The sequence below is a fragment of the Heterodontus francisci genome, chromosome 14 (genome assembly GCF_036365525.1).
Source record: "Heterodontus francisci isolate sHetFra1 chromosome 14, sHetFra1.hap1, whole genome shotgun sequence".
NCBI lineage: Eukaryota > Metazoa > Chordata > Chondrichthyes > Heterodontiformes > Heterodontidae > Heterodontus > Heterodontus francisci.
This window is the reverse complement of record NC_090384.1, coordinates 58,451,316-58,475,240: the sequence shown is the minus strand read 5'-3', so window position 1 is coordinate 58,475,240 and position 23,925 is coordinate 58,451,316. Positions and strand designations below refer to the sequence as shown.

At 44.3% G+C, this 23,925-nt stretch overlaps 1 protein-coding gene and 1 long non-coding RNA gene across 3 annotated transcripts in view; one reads left to right on the top strand and one right to left on the bottom strand.

Annotated features, from left to right (window-relative positions):
* Positions 1 to 23,925, top strand: part of LOC137377064 (ethanolamine kinase 2-like) — a 511,523-nt gene that overhangs the window by 227,199 nt on the left and 260,399 nt on the right. The gene's annotated exons all lie outside the window — the stretch shown is intronic.
* Positions 1,645 to 22,054, bottom strand: LOC137377066 (uncharacterized). Its single transcript, XR_010976355.1, has 4 exons — positions 21,955 to 22,054; positions 18,198 to 18,266; positions 8,282 to 8,316; positions 1,645 to 2,921 (listed from the first exon to the last, which is right to left on the bottom strand). It is a non-coding gene; the product is annotated as an uncharacterized lncRNA (long non-coding RNA).

The following is a 23,925-nucleotide window of genomic DNA, read 5'->3' as shown; positions in this document are numbered from 1 at the left end:
TGCTTGCTGTAGTCATGTGACCTCTACCACGAGGCACTCTTTCTCAATCTGAATGTAGCGTCATTCCATTTGCGTTAACGCCCTGGATGCAAATGCAATCGGTTGTTCTTGCTGCATTAGGGTTGCTCCAAGTCCTGTTTCGCTGGCGTCATGCTGAAAGGTGACTTTATCATTTTCGTCATAGTATTTCAGCACTGGCATTGCCGGCATTGCCGTCACTAGTTGTTTGACTGAAGTGAATGCTGCTTCTGTGCCACAATACCACTGCATGTCCTTGGCAGTGAGTTGGTATAATGGTTCACACTCCGATGACAAATTGAGCAAGAATTTTGCTAAATATGTAGTCATGTGACCTGTACCATGAGGCACTCACTGCAGGTATCCATCAGAAGGCAGCTCAGTAGAGACACAGTGCAAGCAAGACTGTTGGCCTGTGAGCTCGTAACAACAACAGCTTACATCCATACAGCACCTTTAATGTAGTAAAACATTAGTGCAAACTTTGTATGTGGTTTATGTGCATATCTGTATGGAACTAAATAAGAAGATCAGGGCGGCACAGTGGCGCAGTGGTTAGCACCGCAGCCTCACAGCTCCAGGGACCCGGGTTCGATTCTGGGTACTGCCTGTGTGGAGTTTGCAAGTTCTCCCTGTGTCTGCATGGGTTTTCTCCGGGTGTTCCGGTTTCCTCCCACAAGCCAAAAGACTTGCAGGTTGATAGGTAAATTGGCCATTATAAATTGTCACTGGTATAGGTAGGTGGTAGGGAAATATAGGGACAGGTGGGGATGTTTGGTAGGAATATGGGATTAGTGTAGGATTAGTATAAATGGGTGGTTGATGTTCGGCACAGACTCGGTGGGCTGAAGGGCCTGTTTCAGTGCTGTATCTCTAATCTAAAAAAGATGGGAAAGAAATAAGAACAGAATGGTACAAGGCCATAGCTTGAGGTAAGCCTCTGGCATTATGTCTGACAGCACAAAGAGCACTGAACTTTCAGTCTTGCTGTTTTAATGCTAAGACCAGAGCATCCTCACGATTGTGTTCACACTCTCATCTGTGATCAGTTTGCAATTCCTGTATTTGCAGTTGCAGAGTTTCAAAACACTGTTATATAATGCCAGTACTTCTTGCCTCCTTCTGTGAGACTGCAGGTCCGTTGCTGGAGAAATCAAACATCTTTGATTTCAGTTTTCAGAATTAGTTTCAAGTAACGGATGGATGTAAATCTTTTATTGAGTTTTGGAGTGTGTGATCACAGGCCTGTTAAAATATTATGACAAGAACATTGTTAAGATGTGACTGACATCATGTCTGAGTGGAGGAAGACAGATTTGCAACTCAGTGACTAAGGGTCTCTGTTGCAAGCTAAAACACTCCACTTGTATGATGTAATTTATTTTGAAAAACTTAAAATTTCTCTAAGAGTTTACAGCCAGAGAAGAATCAGGCAATGTATTCAAATACCAAAAGACCTGGCGGTGTCTTCTTCTGTAAGTGGGGTATTGTATTTTCTGAAATGTGTCATTTTGAATTGCAACACACTAGATTTTGATGCTTTTGTGTGTTTAAAAAAATTGAGTTAACTTCAGTTCAATTGTTTTATAATGCAGGCACTAAAGGGAATTTGCTACATCCCAACACTAAAATGAGCATAATTTATTGTGCCATGTTTTTGTGGTGTTACATAAATATTCAACATTTTGTTTTGGCTCCGGGGCCAGGAAGGAATAGGAAATTACATCAGATATTAAAGCATCATCAATCCTCTCCACCACCAACACCAGCATCAAGTATGATTCTTTAGAAAGATTGTTTGGAATGCCTCTCCCTCAGGGTTAGTGGCCCATAACATCTTGACTTATTTTTGTTCTTTCATATTTGTGTGAGATTGATAGCAGTACCATTACTACTTCTAGAGCCCATCAAGCTGCGAAATGTTTTCACAGTTTTGGGCAGTTGTCTGTTTCTGTCCACTCCCCACAGCAGCATAGGGAAAAATTTTAATTGCCAAGGTGAGGCGGACTTGGGCGCAAGCGCAGGGTTAAGTCCCCGAAAAGTAGTGTCCGGTCAGGAAGCCGACATGATCCGCCCACTTCCAGGTTTGACCTGGGTGGGTTAGCAGGCAAGTGGGGAACCCCCATCCAGCTGTCGGGAAAATCATTATTCTCTATGAACAGGTCATTTATTAACTTTGAATTTAAGCCTGCATTCTGGCTTTAACAGCTAGCACATTGGTCCCCCAAGCTCTCTGCATCTCCGCGGGGTCACCAGGGTGAGTGCACAGCGGGGAGTGCTTCTTCAGTGAAACTGATAGGCTGGGAAGCCTTTGATCAGTGAAACTTAAGAGCTGCAGCCACGGCCAGGTGAGAGGCTGCTTCTCATGACACTTTGTCTGAAAGTGTGCTCCTACTACTTGACAGTTGATTTCCAGCTTCTTGGAAGTCAATTCATCTGTCTTGAACTTCACCCACCTTGGTCTGCACTTCCCTGCTGTCAGCCTTCAGCACCGAATCAGAGCCCTGTATGTGGCTCTACCTGGCACCTCTAATGAGGAACAAGAGAAGCCATGCCAACAGCAACAGCACCAGGAGCAACACCAGTTGCCTTCTCCTCAGCCACATGACGCTCCACAGGGCAGTGGGGATGGGCACAGAGATCCAATTCCAAAGAGGCAAGACTCCCAATACACAGACTACAGATAAAGGATCAAGTTACTTGACATGTGTGAACATCGGTGCCTCAGGAGGCTCAAGCTTTCACGGCAGGTCGTTGCTGCCATCTGCAACTTCCTGGACCAAGACCACCTCCTCCTTGGATCAGGTGGGCACTGCATTGCCAGTGGCTGTCAAACTGCCTCTCATTGGAAGTTCTCCTCTACTCCTGGTTCTCTGCTTCTCCCTGGAGTTCTGCACTCTTTCCTGTAAGGAGAGGAAACAGAGAGGTGTGAGTGTGAGAAATGGATTGTATGGAGAGGAGGGAAATACAACATTTGTGGTGGGTGAGTGTGAGGCATGGGTGCGAGATGGCACAAAGATGAGGGTGTGTGTGAGTGTTAGTTGATCAGATGAGGATGTGAGGAGGTGCCTGGAGGAAGAGGAATGAGTGGAGCTGCAGAGTGTGTTGTCCGAAGGAGTACTGCGCAGGAGAATGCTGTGAAAGTTAGAGTGTGGGGCTTGGCACCTGAAAATGTTACGCCATTCACCCTTCCCACCCTCGAGGTCCTTGAACCTTTTGGGCCACTGTCTCCAGGGTAGAGGGGCCCACACACCTGCTGCTGACTTCCTCGGCCACTTCCATTCACACCTGCTTGGTTTGAGAGGCTGGCCTCTCCCTCTCATCCTTGGATTTTAAGCAGCCCTAGATGTTGAGATCTGTGGCAGGGTTGGGGACTGGAGGGCTGGGGGGGCACCTGAAGATGGCTCCGGATGAGGCCTGCCACAGATCTCAACACCAGCAGGGCCTGGCCCAACACTCCCGGTGGCAACGAGGCACCATGGTGGCCTCCCCGCTACTCAGTAATGGGACCACAATCACCATATTCAAATTAATAAAATGAATGTATCTACATACCTCAGATCCGGGGAAACGAGGCACGACAGTGGTGGAGAGGTGGTAGGAGGCAAGTTTATCAGTGCGGGAGGGGTGGGGGGAATGGGGTCAAAGTAGCGTCATGGGTACAGGGGAGGGTGGGAAGATTTGTACTTCAAACTTCGTGCAGTTTGGGGGGGTGATGGTCAGATGTTAAAGGTAAGTGTTTTGCGGAAGAAAGGGCAAATAGTTAATGTAATTGTGAATGGGGGGTGGGAGGAGGGCAAAAGAGATGTATTTATTTCATCTTATTGAATATGTCTTTAAATATTTAAATTAGCCGGTAGGGCTGACAGCCCTTTAAAAATGGCGTCAGCGCCTGCACACAGGCAGCTGATGCCATTGTCAGGGACGGACAGCCCGCCCCCTCCATGTGAGGCTGCCTGCTACCCAACTCTTTAAATGAGCCATCACACTGAATATTGCGGTGGCTTTTTGGCATGCAGCCCGCATGGGCAAGATCGGTGGCGAGCTCTTAAAATCCAGCCCATCACCTCACTTCAGCCCCTCAGGTTCCACAGCAGGATCTCCAAGTAAGAGTGAGAGACCTTGGGAGCAGCCTTCCCATGTCTCTTCCCCATTCCTGTGGTTGTTGAAGCCTCAGGCTTCAATGTATTGTTTGGCCATTCTGACCCCTGCCGGGATCCCTTTAACTGGAAATCTGGCCTTTGACGGATTCAGCACTTCATCCCGCCCATTCTCTCTGATTGGCCAGGAAACCCAGAAGGGGGTTGCCAATGCCATGGTTGAGTTAAAGAGCCACGGTAAAGCCTGTTTTGATTGAAAATGGGTTCCCAACCTGTCACTGGCTTCCCTGCTGCGCGTGGGTCAATTCAGTTCAGATTCTACTCATGGTGTAGAAATCCTCCTCTACTGCTGAAGTGATGGGGGAGCATTCTGTAATATTTGATTTGTATGCTGTGAAATGCTATGACATGTCATACATGTTTAATGCTGGTACAACATTGGTAAAAAATGTATTCAAGCTCTGGTGCAAGATGACAAGTTATGGACGAAAACAGAATGAATTAGGTTGATTGAATTTACACTATCCATTTGGAGATGTTTTCATAGCACTTATTAATGCTTCTCATCACCGGAAAGTCTGAGGTTCAATCATTAGTTGGTGCTCAGTTAGTTAAGTTAAGGTGAGGCGGTAGTCAGGGTGCTAGGAATGGCTACAGTGCCTTGGATTTGGGAGAGGAAAATTGATCCAGATTCTCATCCTTGTTCATTGTCTAATGATATTATTAGAAGTGTGCACGAGTGCACAGGTTTCAACTCTGCTGTGAGATTTTCCACAGTTGAATAGATAACTAGAGCTCACTATCAAGCTTCAAAAGTAATAGCTCCTTGGGGTGTATTACCAGAGGATGGTCATTATCCAGGGAACCGTACTTTGTTTGAGGAGGGGAGAAGTTGGAATAAAAAAAATGCTTTTCATATGTTATGGTAAATATGTAGCAAAACCAGAAAAATGAAGGTGCAACTCATTTCAAAAGTTGAAGCTTGCCAATGGAGAGCATTGTTTCTGTGTTTCCCCTACTTGTGTCGTTGAGGTTCTTATTGGGGTTTGTGTACCTTGCCACAGATGAAGACCGGTTCATTTCCCAATAGACAACTTATAAAAGAGGGAAAGTAGAGGACTGAGTTCAGGCTGTCTATCGAACCTTTCGAATAGAAAATAGAAGGATTTCATAACCTGAAAAGTGCAGATAAACGTGCATCGGAGCAGTCTACTTCCTATGATGACATATAAGGAGGGCTCTTGGTAAAACTTCAGTGAACAATTTTTTTGCTTATTTCTGTTCAGTTTCTACCCTGGTTATTTTTCAGTAGAAAAACTAAATCTGTACGGAGGTAAAATTGGTCTTCAGTGATATCAATCATCTAACATGCAATAGGGAATCAGCATCCGGCCCTAGCCCTGAACTCCCATCTTTCTCCAGTTTCTCACCCCCTCTGAGCTCATCTTATCCATGAGACCTTATCCACCTCCTACGCCCTTGATCCTATTCCACAAAACTGCTGACCACCTAGCTTCCCCTCCTGGTTCCCCTGTTAATGGTTCTCTCTCTTCAGGTGTTGTCCCTCTCTCCTTCAAATCTGCTGTCATCATCACTAAAGGCCTGCTACCCGACCCAAACCCAACGGGACCCAACGTCATGTGTCGAGTTCGGGTCAGGTTGGGTTGGGCCTGTCATCCAGGTCTGGCTTTCGGGCTCGGGTTGGGTCGGGCCGAGTCCGGGTCAGGCTGGGTCCGGGTCGGGCCGCTCACTTAGGGTAAGTGCTCTGCTGGTAAGTATTGAAATTTAAAAACTTACCTGAGCTGGGAATCCAGGTCGAAACTGAGTCTGCGCAGTGAGCAAGTGACATCACTATGACGTCATCGTGCATGCACTGCAGCTTCCTGCAGCTTCGGTGTCAGGAAGGTAAGTAAAGGGATGGTTGGGTCGCGCTTGGGTCGGGTTGAGTCGGGCTCGGGTCGGGTTGGGTTCGGGGCAAAATCAGAGAGACACTGGTTGGTGGGGCTTGGGTCTGCTGTGATTCGGTCGGGTTCACTTTCCCGACCTGAGCAGGCCTTTAATCATCACTCTCCTCAAAGAACCAACCTTTAACCCCGCCGTCCTTGCAAACTATTATCCCATCTCCAACCTCCCTTTCCTCTCCAAAGTCCTTGAACATGCTGAAGAGAGAAAAAGATTGGTGAAGACAAATGTAGGTCCCTTACAGTCAGAAACAGGGGAATTTATTATGGGAAACAAAGAAATGGCTGACCAACTAAATGCATAATTTGGTTCTGTCTTCACAAAGGAGGACACAAATATCATAGCAGAAATGTTGGGGAACACAGGGCTTAGTGAGCGAGAGGAACCGAAGGAAATCAGTATTAGTAGAGAAATGGTATTGGGGAAATTAATGGGATTGAAAGCCGATAAATCCCCAGGGCCTGATGGTATGCATCCCAGAGTACTTAAGGAAGTGGCCCTAGAAATAGCGGATGCATTGGTGGTCATCTTCCAAGATTCTATAGACTCTGGAACAGTTCCTACAGATTGGAGGATAGCTAATGTAACCCCACTATTTAATAAGGAAGGTAGAGAGAAAGCAAGGAATTATAGACCAGTCAGCTTGACATCGGTAGTGGGCAAAATTCTAGAGTCCATTATCAAAGATTTTCTAGCAGAGCACTTGGAGAACAGTGGTAGAATCAGGCAGAGTCAGCATGGATTTACGAAAGAAAAATCATGCTTGACAAATCTACCAGAATTCTTCAAGGATGTAACTAGTAGAGTTGATGAAGGGGAGCCAGTGGATGTGGTTTATTTGGACTTTCAGAAGGCTTTCGACAAAGTCCCACATAAGAGATTAGCATGTAAAGTTAAAGTGCATGGGATTGGGGGCAGTGTATTGCGATGAATAGAAAATTGGTTGGCAGACAGGAAACAGAGTAGGGATAAATGGGTCTTTTTCCGAATGGCAGGCAGTGACTAGTGGGGTACCACAGGGATCAGTGCTAGGACTCCAGCAATTCACAATATATATTAAAGATTTAGGTGAGGGAGCTAAATGTAATATCTCCAAATTTGCAGATGACACAAAACTGGGTGGGAGGGCAAGTTGTGAAGAGGATGCAGAGAGGCTTCAGGGTGATTTGGACAAGTTGAATGAGTGGGCTAATGTATGGCAGATGCGGTATAATGTGGATAAATGTGAGGTTATCCACTTTGGTAGCAAAAACCAGGAAGGCAGATTATTATCTGAACAGCTATAAACTGAGAGAGGGGAATATGCAACGAGACCTGGGTGTTCTCGTACACCCGTCGCTGAAGGTAAGCATGCAGGTCCAACAGGCGGTAAAAAAGGCAAATGGTATGTTGGCCTTCATAGCGAGAGGATTTGAGTACAGGAGCAGGGATGTGTCTTGCTGCAATTATACAGGGCCTTGGTGAGACCACACCTGGAATATTGTTTGCAGTTTTGGTCTCCTTATCTGAGGAAGGATGTTCTTGCTATGGAGGGAATGCAGCAAAGGTTTACCAGACTGATCCCTGGGATGACGGGACTGACGTATGAGGAGAGATTGAGTCGGTTGGGATTGTATTCGCTGGAGTTCAGAAGAGTGAGGGGGGATCTCATAGAAACCTATAAAATTCTAACAGGACTCCCTGAACTACCTTCCCCCGCATTAAATGCACCCTCCCTCCTCCCACCCTTACCAGGGCCTGCCAGTCTGGCGCCAATGACTCTGCCTAACTTACCTTAGATCTGGGCTCCAGTGCTGGGCCTTGGTCCAAGGTCTTTTGCAGTACTGGCAATGGCCACCGCCATGGTGGTACTGCCATACTGTTGAGCTGCCGGATCTGTGATTGGCCAACAGTTCTTGGAGGCAGGTTCTATTGTCTTTAAAGGGCCATAGAAATGCTCTGGGGTGTGGGAAGGCGATGGGGATGCTCCGGCTGGCTGAGGTGGGATTCCCCCACCTTTTCAGTCAGGCGTCAGGAGCCCCGTGTGGGCATAAAATTCAGCCCAATATCTCCTTGCATGGCTAAGTGTCATGTTTTGTCTTATAATGCTGCTGTGAAGCACCTTGGGACATTTTATTATGTTAATGGTTCTATATAAATATAAGCTACTTTTGCTTTACAACCTAACCAGTTTTCTTTCCACGGTAATGATTTGCTCTTACCCGTTTTGTGATGCCACAGAAGACCAACTTCATCACTGAAAATGAAAAGTAAGTCACATGTAACTATCAGGAATTTTTAAAAGTTGAAATGTACACAAATATCCTTTTGATGCATAATTTTGAAGGATTTTAATTTCTAAAGCAAACTCCCCATGCTCTATGCTGAATTGGTGGAGAAAGAGGAAGAATTGTTGCGGAATTGTTGCGCTGGATTTTATAAGCTCACCACCGAGATCAGAGGTGAACTTCTAAAATGGGGGCCTGCCCATGCGCGCTGCACACCAAACAGCCGCCGTGATCTCAAGTGCGGTGACTCATTCAAATAGCCGGGGCGGACCCCCTCCCATCCCCCCATCACATGGAGGGGGTCGGGCTGTCAGTCCCTGGCAATGGCGTCAGCTGCCCGTGCACAGGCACTGACGCCAGTTTTTAAAGGGCTGTCAGCCCTAGCAGCTTATTTAAATATTTAAACATAGATTGAATTAAATTAAATGAAGACATTTCTTTTGCTCCTCTCCCACCTCCCCATAACAATAAAATTAATTATTTGCCCTTCCCCCTCAAAACATTTATTTTTTCCATCTGACCTTCCCCACCAAACTTTAAGCAACAAGCGTTCCCACCATCCCCTACAACCATGATGTTAATTTGACCCTATTCCCCATCCACCACCTCCCCCCACCCCACCCCGCCGCACTGGTAAACCTACCTCCACCCCCCCTCCCCACCACTGTTGCGCCTCGTTTCCCCAGACCGGGATCCGAAGACACGGGAGTGCTGGCTGCTGGGCTGAAGATCGCGGCGGGCCATCAAGAGAAGGCGTAAGTATATTTAAATTAATTAATTTAATTGATTTAAATATTCAAATTGTGATCCCGTTGCGCAGCAGCAGGGAGGCCTCCACAGTGCCTCGCTGCCACAGGGAGAATCGGGCTGGGCCCTGCCAGTGTTGAGATCCGTGGCGGGCACATCCGGGGCCATCTTCAGGCTGCCCCCGCCACGGATCACGACGTCAATGATTACTTAAAATCCAGCCCGTTTGTTGGCTACCACTGCACCTTCATTACAAATACTGAATTTACAATATTGCAACAGATGATAGCTACAGCAATTATTCTTCCAACTTCAAACACCTAAGTATGAAACAAAACGTCTATGCAGGTAATAATTCTTACTTTTGGGTTGTTGCATTCTCTAACCTTTGGGAGGCTTGAATGCTAAATTATTGCACATCACTGTCCAATAGGTATATGGTAATGGTTTTAAATGAAATCACGCACCAGCAAATATAGACACACTCCTGAGACCTCGGAATAAATATAGGCACTCTCCTGAGACCCACTATTCATTATGATCATAGCTGATCATTCAACTCAGTAACCAGTTCCCGCATTTACCCCAATAGAAACATAGAATATAGGACTCCTCCCTAATAAATAAAGACACTCTCCTGAGACCCTGCAATTAATATAGACATTCTCCTGAGACCCCACAATAAATATAGAATTCTCCTGAGACCCCGCAATAAATATAGACACTCTCCTAAGACCCCGCAATTAATATCAACACTGTCCTGAGACCCCGCCATAAATATAGACATTCCCCTGAGACCCGCAATAAATATGGACACTCGCCTGAGATCCTGCAATAAATATAGACATTGTCCTGAGACCCCGCAATAAATATAAACACTCTCCTGAGACCCCCTAATAAATATAGACACTCTCCTGAGACACCGCAATAAATATAGACACTGTCCTGAGACCCCGCAATAAATATAGACACTCGCCTGAGACCCCCCTAATAAATATAGACACTCTCTTGAGACCCCGCAATAAATATAAACACTCTCCTGAGACCCCCTAATAAATATAGACACTCTCCTGAGACACCGCAATAAATATAGACACTGTCCTGAGACCCTGCCGAATAAATATAGACATTCTACTGAGACCTCCACATAAACATAGACACTCTACCGAGACTTCCCCTGAATAAATATGAGACTCTCCTGAGACCCCCACAATAAATAAAGACGCTCTCCTATGAGCCCCATATAAATATAGACACGCTCCTGAGACCCTCGTAATAAATATGGACACTCTCTTAAGACCCCACAATAAATATAGACACTCTCCTTTGACCCCCCCCTAATAAATATAGACATTCACCTGAGACCCCGCAATAAATATAGTCACTCTCCTGAGATGCCACAATAAATATAAATATTCTCCTGAGACCCCGCAATAAATATAGACACTCTTCTGAGACCTCGCAATAAATATAGTAACACTTCTGAGACCCGCAATAAATACAGACACTCTCCTCAGACACTGCAATAAATATAAACACTCTCCTGAGACCCACAATAAATATAGACACTCGCCTGAGATCCTGCAATAAATAGAGACACTCTCCAGAGACCCCGCTACGAATATAGACAATCTCCTGAGACCCTGCAGTATATAGAGACACTCTCCTGAGATCCCGCAATAAATATAAACATTCTGCTGAGACGCCACAATAAATATAGACACTGTCCCGAGACCTTGCAATAATTCTAGACACTCCCCTGAGACACCCGCCAAATAGATATAGAGACTCTACTGAGACCCCCACATAAATAGAGCATAGAACATAGAGCAGTACAGCACAGTACTACTACCCACGATGTTGTGCCGACCCTTTAACCTACTCTAAGATCAAACTACCTACATGTCCTTCACTTTACTATCATCCATGTACCTATCCAAGAGTCGCTTAAATGCCCCTAATGTATCTGCTTCTACTACCACCACTGGCAACGCATTCCACGCACCCACCACTCTCTGTGTAAAGAACCTACCTCTGACATCTCCCCTAAACCTTCCTCCAATCACCTTAAAATTATGCCCCCTGGTGATAGCCCTTTCCGCCCTGGGAAAAGGTCTCTGGCTATCCACTCTATCAATGCCTCTCATCATCGTGTACACCTCTATCAAGTCACCTCTCATCCTTCTTCGCTCCAATGAGAAAAGCCCTAGCTCCCACAACCTTTCTTCATAAGACATGCCCTCCAGTCCAGGCAGCATCCTGGTAAATCTCCTCTGCACCCTCTCTAAAGCTTCCACATCCTTCCTATAATGAGGTGACCAGAACTGAACACAATATTGCAAGTGTGGTCTAATCAGGGCTTTATAGAGCTGCAGCATAACCTCGCGGCTCTTAAACTCAATCCCCCTGTTAATGAAAGCCAACACCCCATACGCCTTCTTAACAACCCTATCAACTTGGGTGTCAACTTTGAGGGATCTATGCACTTGGACCCCAAGATCCCTCTGTTCCTCCACACTGCCAAGAATCCTGTCTTTAAGCCTGTATTCTGCATTCAAATTGGACCTTCCAAAATGAATCACTTCACACTTTTCCAGGTTGAATGCCATCTGCCACTTCTCAGCCCAACTCTGCATCCTGTCAATGTCCCGTTGCAACCTACAACAGCCCTCCACACTATCCACAACTCCAGCAACCTTTGTGTCATCGGCAAACTTACTAACCCAGCCTTCCACTTCCTCATCCAAGTCATTTATAAAAATCACAAAGAGCAGAGGTCCCAGAACAGATCCCTGCGGAACACCACTGGTCACCGAGCTCCAAGCTGAATACTTTCCATCTACTAACACCCTCTGTCTTCTATGGGCCAGCCAATTCTGTATCCAGACAGCCAACTTTCCCTGTATCCCATACCTCCTTACTTTCTGAATGAGCCTACCATGGGGAACCTTATCAAACGCCTTGCTAAAATCCATATACACCACATCCACTGCTCTTCCTTCATCAATGAGTTTTGTCACATCCACAAAGAATTCAATAAGGCTTGTGAGGCATGACCTGCCCCTCACAAAGCCATGCTGACTATCTCTAATCAAACTATGCTTTTCCAAATAATCATAAATCCTGTCTCTCAGAATCCTCTCCAATAATTTGCCCACCACCAACGTAAGACTGACTGGTCTCTAATTCCCAGGGTTATCCCTATTCCCTTTCTTGAACAAGGGAATAACATTTGCCACCCTCCAATCATCTGGTACTACTCCAGTGGACAGTGAGGACGCAAAGATCATCGCCAAAGGCGCGGCAATCTCTTCCCTCGCTTCCCGTAATATCCTTGGGTATATCCCGTCTGGCCCTGGGGACTTATCTGTCCTCATGTCTTTCAAAATTTCCAGCACATCCTCCTTCTTAACATCAACCTGTTCGAGCATATCAGCCTGTTTCACGCTGTCCTCACAAACGACCAGGTCCCTCTCACTAGTGAATACTGAAGCAAAGTATTCATTAAGGACCTCCCCTACCTCCTCCGACTCCAGGCACAAGTTCCCTCCACTATCCCTGATCGGCCCTACCCTCACTCTGGCCATCCTCTTGTTCCTCACATAAGTGTAGAACGCCTTGGGATTTTCCTTAATCCTACCCGCCAAGACTTTTTCATGTCCCCTTCTAGCTCTCCTAAATCCATTCTTCAGTTCCTTCCTGGCTACCTTGTAACCCTCTAGAGCCCTGTCTGATCCTTGCTTCCTCAACCTTAAGTAAGCTTCCTTCTTCCTCTTGACTAGCTGTTCCACATCTCTTGTCATCCAAGGTTCTTTCACCCTACCATCCCTTCCTTGCCTCATCTGGACAAACCTTTCCAGCAGTCGCAGCAAGTGCTCCCTAAACAACCTCCACATTTCTGTCGTGCATTTCCCTGAGAACATCTGTTCCCAATTTATGCTCCCCAGTTCCTGCCTAATAGCATTGTAATTCCCCCTCCCCCAATTAAATATTTTCCCATCCCGTCTGCTCCTATCCCTCTCCATGACTATAGTAAAGGTCAGGGAGTTGTGATCTCTCCTGAGACACCCCATAAATATAGACACTCACCTGAGATCCCACAATAAATATTGAGACTCTGCTGACTCCCCCTGAATAAATATAGACAATCTCCTGAGACCCCCATATAAATATAGACACTCTCTTGAGAAGCCACAATAAATATAGACACTCCCCTGAGACGCCACAATAAATAGAGACACTCTCCTGAGACCCCCCCTAATAAATATAGACGCTCTCCTGAGAAGATAAATAAATATATACACTCCCCTGAGAAGCCACAATAAATATTATACTCCTGAGACCCTGCAGTGAATACAGATACTCTTCTGAGAACCCAAAATGACTATAGACACTCTCCTGAGACCCCCACATAAATATAGAAACTCTCCTGAGATCCCACATTAAATCGAGACGCACTCTTGAGCTCCCCAATAAATATAGACATTCTCCTGAGACCTCCACATAAATATAGACACTCTCCTGAGACCCTGTCGAATAAATATAGACACTCTCCTGGGACCCCGCAATAAATATAAACATTCGCCCGAGACCAAGCAATTAATATAGATACTTTCCTGAGACGCCACAAGATATATAGGCATTCTCCTCAGACACCACAATAAATATTGACAATCTTATAAGAACCCCATATAAATATAGACACTCTACTGAGATGCCACAATAAATATAGACACCCTCCTGAGTCCCCCCCAATAAATATAGACACTCTCCTAAAACCCCCATATGTAGAGACACTCTCCTGAGACCCCCATATAAATATAGACACTCTAATGAGAACCACAGATAAATATAGACACTGTCCTGAGACCCCGCAATAAATGTGGAAACTCTCCTGAGACCCCCCCAATAAATATAGACACATTCCTGAGACCCCCAGTAAAAATAGACACTCTCCTGAGACCCCAGTAAAAATAGACACTCTCCTGAGACCCCCAATAAATATAGACACTATCCTGAGACCCCCGCCGAATAAATTTAGACACTATCCTGAGATGCCACAATACATATAGACACTCTCCTGAGACCCCCCTAATAAATTTAGACACTCTCCTAAAACACCCATATAAATATAGACACTCTACTGAGAACCACAGATAAATATAGACACTCTGCTGAGACACCACAATAAACGTAGATATTCTCCTGAGATCCTGCATTACATATAGACACTCTCCTGAGACCTTGCCGAATAAACATAGACACTCTCCTGAATCCCCAGACATGAATATAGACACTCTACTGGGACTCTGCAATAAATATATACACTGTCCTGAGATCCCGCAATAAATATAGACATTCTCCTGAGATCCCACAATAAATATTGACAATCTCCTAAGACCCTGCAATAAATATAGTCACTCTCCTGAGACACCACAATAAATATTGACAATCTCCTAAGACCCCATAATAAATATAGACACTCTCCTGAGACACCACAATAAATATAGACACACTCCTGAGACACCACAATAAATATAGACACACTCCTGAGATGCCACAATAAATATAGACACTCTACTGAGACCCCCACATAAATATAGACACTCTGTTGAGACGCCCTGCTAATAAATATAGACACTCTCGTGAGACCCCCCTAATAAATTTAGACACTCTCCTAAAACCCATATAAATCTAGAGACTCTACTGAGACCCCAATATAGATATAGACACTCTACTGAGACCCCCACATAAATATAGACACTCTCCTGAGAAGCCACAATAAATAGAGACACTCTCCTGAGACCCCACTAATAAGTATAGACACTCTCCTGAGATCCCGCAATAAATATAGACATTCTCCTGAGACCCTGCAGTAAATACAGATACTCTTCTGAGAGCCCAAAATGACTATAGACACTCTCCTGAGACCCCCACATAAATATAGAAACTCTCCTGAGATCCCACATTAAATCGAGACACACTCCTGAGCTCCCCAATAAATATAGACATTCTCCTGAGACCCCCACATAAATATAGACACTCTGCTGAGACTCCCCCTGAATAGATATAGACACTCTCCTGAGACCCTGCCAAATAAATATAGACACTCTCCTGAGACCCTGCCAAATAAATATAGACATTCACCTGAGACCAAGCAATTAATATAGATACTTTCCTGAGACGCCACAATATATATAGACATTCTCCTCAGACACCACAATAAATATTGACAATCTCATAAGACCCCCATATAAATATAGACACTCTACTGAGATGCCACAATAAATATACACACCCTCCTGATATCCCCCAATAAATATAGACACTCTCCTAAAACCCCCATATGTAGAGACACTCTCCTGAGACCCCCATATAAATATAGACACTTTAATGAGAACCACAGATAAATATAGACACTGTCCTGAGACCCTGCAATAAATATAGAAACTCTCATGAGTCCCTGCAATAATTATAGACACTCTCCTGAGACCCCCAGTAAAAATAGACACTCCCCTGAGACCCCAGTAAAAATTGACACTCTCCTGAGACCCCCCCCCCAATAAATATAGACACAATCCTGAGATACCACCGAATAAATTTAGACACTCTCCTGAGATGCCACAATAAATATAGACACTCTCCTAAAACCCCCATATAAATATAGACACTCTACTGAGAACCACAGATAAATATAGACACTCTCCTGAGACCCCCCAATAAATATTGGCACTCTCCTGAGACCCCGCAATAAATATAGACACTCTCCTGAGACCCCCCCAATAAATATAGACACAATCCTGAGATCCCGTAATAAATATAGACAATCTCCTGAGACCCCACAATAAATATAGACATTGCCCTCAGACCCCCATATGAATATAAACACTCCACTGACACACCCCTAATAAATATAGTCATTCTCCTGAGATGCCCCTGAATAAATATATACTCTCTCCTAAGACCCCCATATATATAGACACTCTACTGATACCGCCACATAAATATAGACACTCTCCTGAGACTCCCCAGTAAATACAGACATTCTCCTGAGACCCCCCTCCGAATAAATTTAGACTCTCTCCTAAGACCCCCTAATGAATATAGACACTCTCCTGATTCCCCCACATAAATATAGACAATCTCCCGAGACACCACAATAACTATAGACATTCTCCTGAGATCCGCAATAATTAAAGACACACTCCTGATACCCCGCATTAAACATAGACACTCTCCTGAATCCCCAGACATGAATATAGACTCTACTGAGACTCTGCAATAAATATAGACATTCTGCTGAGATCCTGCAATAAATAAAGACACTCTCCTGTGACCCCACGAATAAATATAGACACTGTCCTGAGATCCCGCAATAAATATAGACATTCTGCTGAGATCCTGCAATAAATATAGACACTCTCCTGTGACCCCACGAATAAATATAGACACTGTCCTGCGATCCCTCAATAAATATAGACATTCTCCTGAGATCCCACAATAAATATAGACACTGTCCTGAGATCCCACAATAAATATAGACACTCTCCTGAGATCCCACAATAAATATAGATATTCTCCTGAGATCCGCAATAAATATAGACATTCTCCTGAGATCCCGCAATAAATATAGACACTCTCCTGAGATCCCACAATAAATATAGATATTCTCCTGAGATCCGCAATAAATATAGACATTCTCCTGAGATCCCGCAATAAATATAGACACTCTCCTGAGATCCCACAATAAATATAGATATTCTCCTGAGATCCCACAATAAATATAGACACTGTCCTGAGATCCCACAATAAATATAGACACTCTCCTGAGATCCCACAATAAATATAGACACTGTCCTGCGATCCCACAATAAATATAGATATTCTCCTGAGATCCGCAATAAATATAGACACACTCCTGAGATCCCACAATAAATATAGACACTCTCCTGAGATCCCACGATAAATATAGACACACTCCTGTGACCCCACGAATAAATACAGACACTGTCCTGAGATCCCGCAATAAATATAGACACTCTCCTGAGATCCCACAATAAATATAGACCCTCTCCTGTGACCACACGAATAAATATAGACACTGTCCTGAGATCCCGCAATAAATATAGACTTTCTCCTGAGATCCCACAATAAATATAGACCCTCTCCTGTGACCACACGAATAAATATAGACACTGTCCTGAGATCCCGCAATAAATATAGACATTCTCCTGAGACACCACAATAAATATAGACGCTCTCCTGAGATCCCACAATAAATATAGACATTCTCCTGAGATCCCACAATAAATATAGACGCTGTCCAGAGATCCCGCAATAAATATAGACATTCTCCTGAGATCCCACAATAAATATAGACGCTGTCCAGAGATCCCGCAATAAATATTGACATTCTCCTGAGATCCCACGATAAATATAGACACTCTCCTGAGAACCCGCAATAAATATAGACATTCTCCTGAGATCCCACGATAAATATAGACACTCTCCTGAGACCCCACAAAAAATATAGACACTCTCCTGAGACCCCACAATAAATATAGACACTCTCCTGAGACCCCGCCAAATAAATATATGCACTCTACTGAGACCCCCATATAAATATCAACTCTCTCCTGACCCCCCCAGATAAATATAGACACTCTTCTGAGACCAGAGCACTAGCCCTTCCCATAAATGCAGATGTTATCCTGAGAACCCCCCCCCCCCATAAATACAGACACTCATGTGAAACCCCATGATAAATATAGACACTCTCCTGAGACCACCCCACCAGCCCTGCTCAAAAATACAGACACTGTTCTGAGAAACCACCTCCCCACCTCACCTCAAATCCATCAGTTTAGGCTCACTGCTGTGGACTCACTGGGCTGTATGTTAGGGAGCTCTCGAGTCGGGATCTGTGATGGGGGGCCTGAAGATGGCCACAGATGAGGCCAGCCATGGACCTCGACGCTGGCAGAGCTCAGCCCAATCCTCCCGGCGATGGTGAGGCATTGTGGCACCCTCCCCACCACTGGACGACGGGACCTGGAATTAACATCTGCAAATGAATAAAATTAATAAATGAATAGGTACTTACTTGGGATATTACGGTCCTGCCACGATCTTCAGCACGACGGTCGGCACTCCCATGCCTTCAGATCCCTCTCTGGGGAAACAAGACACAACATTGATGGGGAGGAGGTGGAGGTAAGTTTATCAATGGAGCGGTGGTGGGGGTGGGGTGGCGAAACATGGTCAAATTAACATAATGGGTGTAGGTGATGGTGGGAATGGTTGTAGTTTAAACTTTGTGCAGTTTTGGTGGCGGGGAAGTTCAGATGGTAAAGGTAAGTGTTTTGGGGGGGAAGGGCAAATACTTAATTTAATTGTTATTGTGGGGGTGGAAGAGGGGCAAAATAAAATTATTCATTTAATTTTATGCCATGTATCTTTTAAAATAGTAGGGCTGATAGCCCTTTAAAAATGGCATCAGCGCTTGCGCACAGGCAGCTGTCGCCATTGCCAGGGATGGACAGCCCGCCCGCCCCACATGATCAGGGGGGTGGCCCGCTCCAGCTAGTTAAATGAGCTGCCGCACTCAAGATCGCAGTGGCTCTTTGGCATGCGGCCCTTTTTGAATTGGCGGCGAGCTTATAAAATCCATCCCACTGTCCTTAGTTTCAAAAGAAAATGCCAGCTACTCAAATGAAAACAGAAATGTCTTTATTCGTGTCTAACAACAAAAACAACATACCAGTAAATCAAAATAGAAAAATATAGAAGTTTGATAACTTTGGAAAGATCACAGAATAGCAATGCAGACTGTTAGGGTCCTGAGACTCCAAATTGAAAACCCTAGTTACAGTAACCAGGCAACTTCCTGTATGTATGCGTGGGAGAGTGTGGGTTAATAATATCCAGTACAATAAAGCAAATTAATTTTTTTTAAAGTCTATAAGATTATATTTTATTTAAAGGGTTTAAATATGTTTAACAATAAGCTCGTGCATCCTGTGAACTAGTTGTCCATAGCCCCATTAGAGTTGGTAGGCTAGATTTCTGAAATGATGGAAAACACAGATTAATTCAGTGAATGTAACAATGTAGCTGGATGCTAATCTACTCAATATAACAATGTAGCTGGACGTCTTGTTTTCAGTTTTCAAAGGTATTTGTTCTCAGATAAAACCCAGGAAATTGCTAGCTACATGCTGGTGGGAACCTATGCAAAAGAATACACTTTCTATCAATTGTGCTGTGCTTATCCCCAGGGCTGTTTTAGTGGGTGTGGGAATAGCGTGCGGCCACTGTGTTCTGTGCCACCGAGATAGTATTGAAAAGGCAAGCAGAACAGCAGGCTTTATTTCCAAAGCATTCAGTCAAGGGAGCAAGGGATAACCTATACCCAGCAGCGTGTGGGGATAGACAATATAATGCTATATTTGGGTTTACAAATAAGGAGTTCAGTAAGAGCTGTTAGGGAGGGTAATAAAAATGCACAACGCTTGCTTTGCAAGAGAATTTTATTCTTTGCTTTCTCTCCACCGCTGGATTGCATGTTACCTACAGCCTTCCATATCTAACATGCAGTAATGATCTGAAGGAAACCATCTGATTATTGTAAAAGAGAATAAAGTAGGAAACTCTCTGGATTTCTGAGGCTAATGATGCTTACAGAAGGGACAGGTATCCTTGCTTGTATATAGAGAATAAGGGTGGCTCGTGGGCAAGATACAGTTGTACGTGCAGTGCTGAGTTTGTTTTAGGCCCAGTACGGAAGCAGTCGGGTTGAATAATTTGCAGTGGTGTTGGATGCATCTCTTTCAGTTTTCACCTGGGGGCTTGGGGGAACATTTTTGCTGCATGGAAGGTTTATGTGTGACTACTTGTCTCCCTCAAGAGATTAAATAAATGAGAGTCTATGGCAGCCAAGGTTGTACAGTCTATTTTGGAATGAGGAGGTCTAAGAGGATAGTGACTGTGCTCAATTATTTGTATAATCCAGGTTCACACAACCAGAAAATGAAGGAGGGATTGTGCATATGTCTATAATTCACAGCTGATCAGCTAGTTCTGGTTTCATTTCCTCTTGCGCTATTTTTAATGCACTCATTAATATATTTCCTGTCTGCACTATTGTAACACAATTGTTTACTGGTTTCCTTTAAACCAACATCTGTGTTAAAGTAGTGAAGACAGTAATTTACATGAACCTACTTCACAGTCTGCAAAAAAATTGAGAATATTAGAGGGAACAAATCACCACCCCCACCCTGAGATTAATATATTATTTTCCTGCATTTCATGAACTTGATAAATTGCTACAATTATTAATCCATTTTTAAAATAAAAAGTGCAGTTTCCAACCTTTGGAACTTATTTCACTGTATGTATTTGCTTGAAGTTCTGTCTCTTTAACTTGTAAAATATAATGCAGAATTCGTGTGAGGTAAGATCTGCTTTTGCAACATTTTGTCACCAAGAAAATTGGTGAAAGGCAACAAAAATATTGGGAAAGGAGGCAGAGTATTTTTCTTGAGTCAGTAGAGTCATTTACAGCACAGAAGGAGGCCATTTGACCCATCAAGTCCATGCCAGCTCTCCATGGAGAAATTCAGTCAGTCCCACTCCCCCAGTCGATCCCTGTAGCCCTGCAAGTTTAATTATTTCAAGTAGCCATCCAACTTCCTTTTGAAGTGATTGATTGTCTCTGCTTCCACCACACTTGTGGGCATCTGTCCCCTAGTTCTTGTGTGATTAGTTAATGGGAACAGTTGAGCCTTGTCTAACTTAGCTAAGCCTGTCATAATCAACTGCTCCATGATAAGTTTATTCATGACCAGTTAAAAATATGTGTTAACAGGCAGCCTACTTATATTGGCCATGTTGGATATGAGAAAAATAAACTTTCTCTCATTTCCTTCACCCCTTCCCAGCTCTTTCAGTTTGCTTTATAACGTGAGGGACACTTTTGGTCTATGACAATCATGCAGCAAAATGAAAGTTTTCTTCACATCAGTTTCTTTTGAGACCCAAACTTTTCTCAGCCATTGAATAGATCCAGCTCCACTGAAAAACAGTTAAGAGGAAGTCTGGAAAGCGAAACAACCATTCATTCAATATCTTGAAAGAAGTATCCCCCCAATCACCAATGGGCTTTCAACGAGATAAAGTTCCATGAAATTTCAACCAGACCCCAAATGTAATCAAAACCTCAATCTTAGTGGAGAAAGGAAAGATGAGAAGAAGTACTTTTAGTTCAGAGTGCTCCTATTTTGGTAGAATGAAAAACTGTTCGTACCAGAAATTTGTTGGATTTATTTTAAATATGTGGGGCATCTGACAGACCTCCCAAAGGCTGCCCTTCTCTGTTATGCTGCTGCTATGACATTATGTCTGAGAACATTCTTTTGTGCTGTTGAGCAGCAACAGTGCAATGGGGACTGCCCTCAAAGGTTGTTTCCAGGATCAGATGCTTTTAGACCATCTCTCAGTATGGTCTGATGTCACATCTCCTGCTATCTGCATCACACTTCTGAGACATTTGACCTAATTGGTGTCACCAGAGAGATCCAAAACACAGGACACCCCATTCACATGGCACTAAAATTGACACGAAAAAAAGAGAGGCAAAGAAATATCTGGTAAACATAGTGGGCTGGACTTTACCAACGTTGGCCTCCGTGGTGGGGGGGGGGGCCGAAAGATTGTTCCGGCAGAGGCCCGCCTTGGAGGCCGACGCCGGGGGGGGCCTGGCCCGATCCGTCTGGTGACGGCGCGGTCCCGCCACTGGGCAACTGGAACTCAATTTCCATATTTTAATCATTAAAATGAACTTATTTAAATATACTTACCTGCAAACTTCTGGTCCTGCCGCGACCTTCAGTGCAGCGGCCGGCACTCCTACAGCTTCAGTTCCCATCTGGGGAAAGCAGGTGTGATGCTGGTGGGCAGTGAGGGGGGGGTGGAGTTAAGATTTTCAGTACAATGGGGGAGGGGATGGGGTCAAATAAGCATCATCAGTGTAGGGGATGGTGGGAAGGGGTGAACTTTCAACTTTGTGCAGTCTGCGGCGGGGAAGGTCAGAATTCAAAGGTAAGTGTTTTGGGGGAAAGGGCAACTACTTACTGTAATTTTTATTGGAGGGTTGGAAAGGCGCATTACAATTTTATTTTGTAAATTTTGGAGGGGGTTCACTTTAAAAATTCAAATTTGCTGGCAGGGTTAGCTGCCCTTTAAAAATGGCGTCAGCGCCTGCGCAGAAGCAGCTGGCACCATTGACGGGGAAGGACAGCCCGCCCCCTCCACATGATTGTGGCAGTGGGGGGAGGGGAGGCACGGGCCGCCCCGGCTATTTAAATGAGCCACTGTACAGGTGATCATGGGACGCCTTTTTTTTGAGTTCGCCACTGGGAGCAACGGCGGGCTCTTAAAATCCAGCCCAGTATTTTCTTCTAGAACTTTACTTTGAAGCAATCTTTTAAGTTAGATTTACCACACTGACCAGTTGTATTCTGCAGGTGGCAGAACTGTCGATCCAGCCACAGTAGTGATTTAATGAGAATAAAAATGCTGATGATTCCTAACCAATAATAATAGGGGCACACTCTTCAATTCCCTCTCAAATGGCCGATTTCAAATATATCTATTTTTGCAGTTTTAATGATTTACAGAAATAGTAATTTAGCCCAAGACTGAAGTAAGCTATTGGAAACACACATCCGCTGTGTTCCCTTTTTAGTGCTTGTGCCTAAAAAAAATTGTTGTGATTTTAATAGGTATTTTTGGTTTACATTATTGAAATCTTTGATAAGTATAGATAGCCGCACTCAATGAGTCATGCATTATACTTCCTCTACCCTCACTCCAGCAGTATATGGCCACCACCTTGAAATCCTTGTAAGAATGAAGAAGAATTAAATGCTGAATCTTTCTCAGCTTCTACTGATTATGTTTCAGCAGTAAGCCACTAGAATGAGCTTTTATCTCAATGAATCAAAACCTATTATTCATCATAAGACATGAAACATTCATCCTACCATTCTCTCTTCACAGATGCTGCTGCCTTGTCAATTATATTCTTTTCTCTTTAAAATTGGGCTGGTATCAAAACTGTTAAAATAGATTTCAAAGCTTCATTACCATAAACTGTAACTTTTAGGCCATTGACACCCTGGTGATTAAGCATTTAAACAATAACATTGTTCTGGAAAGAAGGTTTAAGAAATTCTGATGAAGGGTCACTGACCTCAAACGTTAACTCTGCTTCTCTCCCCACAGATGCTGCCAGACCTGCTGAGTATTTCCAGCATTTAGTTTAGTTCAGAGATACAGCACTGAAACAGGCCCTTCGGCCCACTGAGTCTGCGCCGACCATCAGCCACCCATTTATACTAATCCTACACTAATCCCATATTCCTACCACATCCCCACCTGTCCCTATATTCCCCTACCACCTAGCTATACTAGGGGCAATTTATAATGGCCAATTTACCTACCAACCTGCAAGTCTTTTGGCTTGTGGGAGGAACGGAGCACCCGGAGAAAACCCACGCAGACACAGGGAGAACTTGCAAACTCCACACAGGCAGTACCCAGAATTGAACCCGGGTCGCTGGAGCTGTGAGGCTGCGGTGCTAACCACTGCGCCACTGTGCCTGTTTTTATTTACGAATGGCTGGTTGCTTATCCTCTATCTTTTAACTGGTTAATTACCAGAACAAACCACTTGTCTCTAGCATATTGCTGAAAAGAATAGGGTGAGAAAACTTCCAGTTCACACAACTAGTAAACATTTTGTAGGGCTTGAACTTCTCTGTCAATTT